The following is a 7,652-nucleotide window of genomic DNA, read 5'->3' as shown; positions in this document are numbered from 1 at the left end:
AAGACCTAAATATGAGAGAGGAAACCATCAAAATCCTATGGGAGAAAACAGGTAGCAGCCTCTTTGATCTCGGCCACAGCAACTTCTTCCTTGACATGTCTCCAGAGGCAAGGGAAAAAAAAGCAAAAATGAACTATCCTCATCAGGATAAAAAGCTTCTGCACAGTGAAGGAAAACAACAAAGCTAAAAGGCAACCAACAGAATGGGAGGAGACATTTGCAAATGGCATATCCGATAAAGGGTCAACATCCAAAATCTGTAAAGAACTAAGAGACTCTTAAATACAGAGAACAAATTGAGGGCAGGTGGGTGAAGGGATGGGTCAAACGGGTGATGGATATTAAGGAGGGCACTTTTGGGAAGGTGCACTGGCTATCATATGTAAGAGATGAATCACTGGGTACTATTTCTGAAGCCAAGACTACACTGTATTTAACTAACTTGAATTTAAATTTAAAAATAATAAGAATAAAAATAAATAATAAAAATAAAAATATCATTGCTTCACTGGAAAAAAAAAAAAAGAACTTACCAAACTCAACACTCAAAAACCAAATAATCCACTTAAGAAATGGGCAGAAGACATGAATAGACCCTTTTCCAAAGAAGACATTCAGATGGCTAACAGACACGTGAAAAGATGCTCTACATCACTCATCATCAGGGAAATACAAATCAAAACCACAACGAGATACCACCTTGCACCTGTCAGAATGGCTAAAATTAACAACTCAGGAAAGGACAGATGTTGATGAGGATGTGGAGAAAGGGGAATCCTTTTGCACTGCTGGTGGGAATGCAAACTGGTGTGGCCACTCTAGAAAACAATATGGAGTTTCCTCAAAAAATTTAAAATAAAACTACACTACAACCCAGCAATTACACTGCCAGGAATGTATCCAAAGAATACAAAACTGCTGATTCAAAGGGGCACATGCACCCCAATGTTTGTAGCAGTGCTATCAATAATAGCCAAAATATGGAAAGAGCCCAAAATGTCCATCGACTAATCAATGGATCCAGAAGATGTGGTATGTGTATATACAATGGAATACTACTAGACGATCAAAAAGAATGAAATCTTGCCATTTGCAACAACATGGATGGAGCTATAGGGTATTATGCTTAGTAAAATAAGTTAGAGAAAGACAGATATCATATAATTTCACTCATGTGGAATTTGAGAAACACAACAGATGAACATAGGGAAAGAGAAGGGAAAATAACGTAAAAACGGGGGGGGGGCAAACCATAAGAGACTCAATACAGAGAGCAAACTGAGGGTTGCTGGAGGGGAGGTGGGTGATGGGCATTAAATGGGTAATGGGCGGAGAGGAAGATGGCGGCGTAAGAGGACGCTGGGCTCACCGCGCGTCCTGCTGATCACTTACATTCCACCTACACCTGCCTAAATAACCCAGAAAACCGCCAGAAGACTAGCAGGATGGATTCTCCAGAGCCAAGTGCAGACGAGAGGCCCACGGAAGAGGGTAGGAAGGGCAGAGAGGTGGTGCGCGCTACACGGACTGGCGGGAGGGAGCCAGGGTGGAGGGGCAGCCTGCCGGCCAAGCAGAGCCCCTGAGTCTGGCTTGCAAAAGCGGAGGGGACAGTCGGAGTGTGTTCCGACAGCAAGCGTGACTTAGCATCTGGGAGGTCATAAGTTAACAGCTCTGCTCAGAAAGCGGGAAGGCCGGAGGACAAAGGGAGGGAGAGTTGCTGAGTCCGGAGACGACAGAGCTATTTGGCAGGGAACAAAGGCGCTCGCCAGCGCCATCTCCGTGCCCATCCCCCAGCCAAAATCCCAAAGGGAACCAGTTCCTGCCAGGGAACTTGCTTGCTCCGCACAAATACCCAAAGCTGTGCTTCTGCGGAGCCACACCTCCGGCAGTGGGTCTGACTCCCTACCGCTGCCACAGGTTCCCTCCTGAGGTGGATCACCTAAGGAGAAGTGAGCTAAGCCTGCCCCTCCTGCCCCTGTGCACCTTGCCTACCCACCCCAGCTAATACGCCAGATCCACAGCACCACAAGCCTGGCAGTGTACAAGTAGCCCAGACGGGCCACGCCACCCCACAGTGAATCCCACCCCTAAGAGAGGGGAAGAGAAGGCACACACCAGTCTGACTGTGGCCCCAGTGGTGGGCTGGGGGCAGACATCAGGGCTGACTGCTGCCCTGCCCACCAACTCCAGTTATACACCACAGCACAGGGGAAGTGCCCTGCAGGTCCACACCACTCCAGGGACTATCCAAAATGACCAAACGGAAGAATTCCCCTCAGAAGAATCTCCAGGAAATAACAACAGCCAATGAACTGATCAAAAAGGATTTAAATAATATAACAGAAAGTGAATTTAGAATAATAGTCATAAAATTAATCGCTGGGCTTGAAAACAGTATAGAGGACAGCAGAGAATCTCTTGCTACAGAGATCAAGGGACTAAGGAACAGTCAGGAGGAGCTGAAAAACGCTTTAAACGAAATGCAAAACAAAATGGAAATGACCACGGCTCGGATTGAAGAGGCAGAGGAGAGAATAGGTGAACTAGAAGATAAAGTTATGGAAAAAGAGGAAGCTGAGAAAAAGAGAGATAAAAAAATCCAGGAGTATGAGGGGAAAATTAGAGAACTAAGTGATACACTAAAAAGAAATAACATACGCATAATTGGTACCCCAGAGGAGGAAGAGAGAGGGAAAGGTGCTGAAGGGGTACTTGAAGAAATAATAGCTGAGAACTTCCCTGAACTGGGGAAGGAAAAAGGCATTGAAATCCAAGAGGCACAGAGAACTCCCTTCAGACGTAACTTGAATCGATCTTCTGCACAACATATCATAGTGAAACTGGCAAAATACAAGGATAAAGAGAAAATTCTGAAAGCAGCAAGGGGTAAACGTGCCCTCACATATAAAGGGAGACCTATAAGACTCGTGACTGATCTCTCTTTTGAAACTTGGCAGGCCAGAAAGGATTGGCACGAGATCTTTAATGTGCTGAACAGGAAAAATATGCAGCCGAGAATCCTTTATCCAGCAAGTCTGTCATTTAGAATAGAAGGAGAGATAAAGGTCTTCCCAAACAAACAAAAACTGAAGGAATTTATCACCACTAAACCAGCCCTACAAGAGATCCTAAGGGGGATCCTGTGAGACAAAGTGCCAGAGACATCGCTACAAGCATAAAACATACAGACATCACAATGACTCTAAACCCGTATCTTTCTATAATAACACTGAATGTAAATGGATTAAATGCGCCAACCAAAAGACATAGGGTATCAGAATGGATAAAAAAACAAGACCCATCTATTTGCTGTCTACAAGAGACTCATTTTAGATCTGAGGACACCTTTAGATTGAGAGTGAGGGGATGGAGAACTATTTATCATGCTACTGGAAGCCAAAAGAAAGCTGGAGTAGCCATACTTATATCAGACAAACTAGACTTTAAATTAAAGGCTGTAACAAGAGATGAAGAAGGGCATTATATAATAATTACAGGATCTATCCATCAGGAAGAGCTAACAATTATAAATGTCTATGCGCCGAATACCGGAGCCCCCAAATATATAAAACAATTACTCATAAACATAAGCAACCTTATTGATAAGAATGTGGTCATTACAGGGGACTTTAACACTCCACTTACAGAAATGGATAGATCATCTAGACACATGGTCAATAAAGAAACAAGGGCCCTGAATGACACATTGGATCAGATGGACTTGACAGATATATTTAGAACTCTGCATCCCAAAGCAACAGAATATACTTTCTTCTCGAGTGCACATGGAACATTCTCCAAGATAGATCATATACTGGGTCACAAAAGAGCCCTTCATAAGTATACAAGAATTGAAATTATACCATGCATACTTTCAGACCACAATGCTATGAAGCTTGAAATCAACCACAGGAAAAAGTCTGGAAAACCTCCAAAAGCATGGAGGTTAAAGAACACCCTACTAAAGAATGAATGGGTCAACCAGGCAATTAGAGAAGAAATTAAAAAATATATGGAAACAAACGAAAATGAAAATACAACAATCCAAACGCTTTGGGATGCAGCAAAGGCAGTCCTGAGAGGAAAATACATCGCAATCCAGGCCTATCTCAAGAAACAAGAAAAATCCCAAATACAAAATCTAACAGCACACCTAAAGGAAATAGAAGCAGAACAGCAAAGGCAGTCTAAACCCAGCAGAAGAAGAGAAATAATAAAGATCAGAGCAGAAATAAACAATATAGAATCTAAAAAAACTGTAGAGCAGATCAATGAAACCAAGAGTTGGTTTTTTGAAAAAATTAACAAAAGTGACAAACCTCTAGCCAGGCTTCTCAAAAAGAAAAGGGAGATGACCCAAATAGATAAAATCATGAATGAAAATGGAATTATTAAAACCAATCCCTCAGAGATACAAACAATTATCAGGGAATACTATGAAAAATTATATGCCAACCAATTGGACAACCTGGAAGAAATGGACAAATTCCTAAACACCCACACTCTTCCAAAACTCAATCAGGAGGAAATAGAAAGCTTGAACAGACCCATAACCAGCGAAGAAATTGAATCGGTTATCAAAAATCTCCCAACAAATAAGAGTCCAGGACCAGATGGCTTCCCAGGGGAGTTCTACCAGACGTTTAAAGCAGAGATAATACCTATCCTTCTCAAGCTATTCCAAGAAATAGAGAGGGAAGGAAAACTTCCAGACTCATTCTATGAAGCCAGTATTACTTTAGTTCCTAAACCAGACAGAGACCCAGTAAAAAAAGAGAACTACAGACCAATATCCCTGATGAATATGGATGCAAAAATTCTCAATAAGATACTAGCAAATCGAATTCAACAGCATATAAAAAGAATTATTCACCATGATCAAGTGGGATTCATTCCTGGGATGCAGAGCTGGTTCAACATTCGCAAATCAATCAACGTGATACATCACATTAATAAAAGATAAGAACCATATGATCCTGTCAATCGATGCAGAAAAGGCCTTTGACAATATCCAGCACCTTTCTTAATAAAAACCCTTGAGAAAGTCGGGATAGAAGGAACATACTTAAACATCATCGAAGCCATTTATGAAAAGCCCACAGCTAACATCATCCTCAATGGGGAAAAACTGAGAGCTTTTTCCCTGAGATCAGGAACATGACAGGGATGCCCACTCTCACCGCTATTGTTTAACATTGTGTTGGAAGTACTAGCATCAGCAATCAGACAACAAAAGGAAATCAAAGCCATCAAAATTGGCAAAGATGAAGTCAAGCTTTCACTTTTTGCAGATGACATGATATTATACATGGAAAATCCGATAGACTCCACCAAAAGTCTGCTAGAACTGATACATGAATTCAGCAAAGTTGCAGGATACAAAATCAATGTACAGAAATCAGTTGCATTCTTATACACTAACAATGAAGCAACAGAAAGACAAATAAAGAAACTGATCCCATTCACAATTGCACCAAGAAGCATAAAATACCTAGGAATAAATCTAACCAAAGATGTAAAAGATCTGTATGCTGAAAACTATAGAAAGCTTATGAAGGAAATTGAAGAAGATATAAAGAAATGGAAAGACATTCCCTGCTCATGGATTGGAAGAATAAATATTGTCAAAATGTCAATACTACCCAAAGCTATCTACACATTCAGTGCAATCCCAATCAAAATTGCACCAGCATTCTTCTCGAAGCTAGAACAAGCAATCCTAAAATTCATATGGAACCACAAAAGGCCCCGAATAGCCAAAGTAATTTTGAAGAAGAAGACCAAAGCAGGAGGCATCACAATCCCAGACTTTAGCCTCTACTACAAAGCTGTAATCATCAAGACAGCATGGTATTGACAAAAAAACAGACACATAGACCAATGGAATAGAATAGAAACCCCAGAACTAGACCCACAAACATATGGCCAACTCATCTTTGACAAAGCAGGAAAGAACATCCAATGGAAAAAAGACAGTCTCTTTAACAAATGGTGCTGGGAGAACTGGACAGCAACATGCAGAAGGTTGAAACTAGACCATTTTCTCACACCATTCACAAAAATAAACTCAAAATGGATAAAGGACCTGAATGTGAGACAGGAAACCATCAAAACCCTAGAGGAGAAAGTAGGAAAAGAACCTCTCTGACCTCAGCCGTAGCAATCTCTTACTCGACACATCCCCAAAGGCAAGGGAATTAAAAGCAAAAATGAATTACTGGGACCTTATGAAGATAAAAAGCTTCTGCACAGCAAAGGAAACAATCAACAAAACTAAAAGGCAACCAATGGAATGGGAAAAGATATTTGCAAATGACATATCGGACAAAGGGCTAGTATCCAAAATCTATAAGAACTCCCCAAACTCCACACCTGAAAAACAAATAACCCAGTGAAGAAATGGGCAGAAAACATGAATAGACACTTCTCTAAAGAAGACATCCAGATGGCCAACAGGCACATGAAAAGATGCTCAACGTCGCTCCTTATCAGGGAAATACAAATCAAAACCACACTCAGATATCACCTCACGCCAGTCAGAGTGGCTAAAATGAACAAATCAGGAGACTATAGATGCTGGAGAGGATGTGGAGAAACGGGAACCCTCTTGCACTGTTGGTGGGAATGCAAATTGGTGCAGCCACTCTGGAAAGCAGTGTGGAGGTTTCTCAGAAAATTAAAAATAGACCTACCCCATGACCCAGGAATAGCACTGCTAGGAATTTACCCAAGGGATACAGGAGTACTGATGCATAGGGGCACTTGTATCCCAATGTTTATAGCAGCACTCTCAACAATAGCCAAATTATGGAAAGAGCCTAAATGTCCATCAACTGATGAATGGATGAAGAAATTGTGGTTACATACACAATGGAGTACTACATGGCAATGAGAAAGAACGAAATATGGCCTTTTGTAGCAACGTGGATGGAACTGGAGAGTGTGATGCTAAGTGAAATAAGCCATACAGAGAAAGACAGATACCATATGTTTTCACTCATATGTGGATCCTGAGAAACTTAACAGAAACCCATGGAGGAGGGGAAGGAATAAAAAAAAGAGGTTAGAGTGGGAGAGAGCCAAAGCATAAGAGACTGTTAACTGAGAACAAACTGAGGGTTGATGGGGGGTGGGAGGGAGGGGAGGGTGGGTGATGGGTATTGAGGAGGGCACCTTTTGGGATGAGCACTGGGTGTTGTATGGAAACCAATTTGACAATAAATTTCATATATTGAAAAAATTTTTAAAAATTTTAAAAATGTGTGATGGGCATTAAGGAGAGCACTTTTCCAGATGAGCACTGAATGTCATATGTAAGAGATGAATCACTGAGTTCTACTCCTGAAGCCAAGACAACACTGTACGTTAACTAACTTCAATTTAATTTATTAAAAAAACAAACACAAAAAAACCTCTTTACCAGTCTGCCTTTGATAAGGCACCCAGGACTAACTTATTTATTCATTCCACATTCAACAAGTATTTACTGTGTGTCAATCCCTGCTCTCAAGTACCAGAAAAACAATGGTAAGGAATCCAGCAGGGTTCCTGCCCTCTTGTAGTTAGTATTCTAGTCAGAGGAGTCATGTAACAAACACTTAAGTAAAGAAGAAAATAGGTGTTGGGGTGCCTGGGTGGCTCAGTCGGTTTAA

The sequence above is a fragment of the Panthera tigris genome, chromosome D4, assembly GCF_018350195.1.
Source record: "Panthera tigris isolate Pti1 chromosome D4, P.tigris_Pti1_mat1.1, whole genome shotgun sequence".
Taxonomy (NCBI): domain Eukaryota; kingdom Metazoa; phylum Chordata; class Mammalia; order Carnivora; family Felidae; genus Panthera; species Panthera tigris.
Note: the sequence above shows the minus strand (reverse complement) of the source record.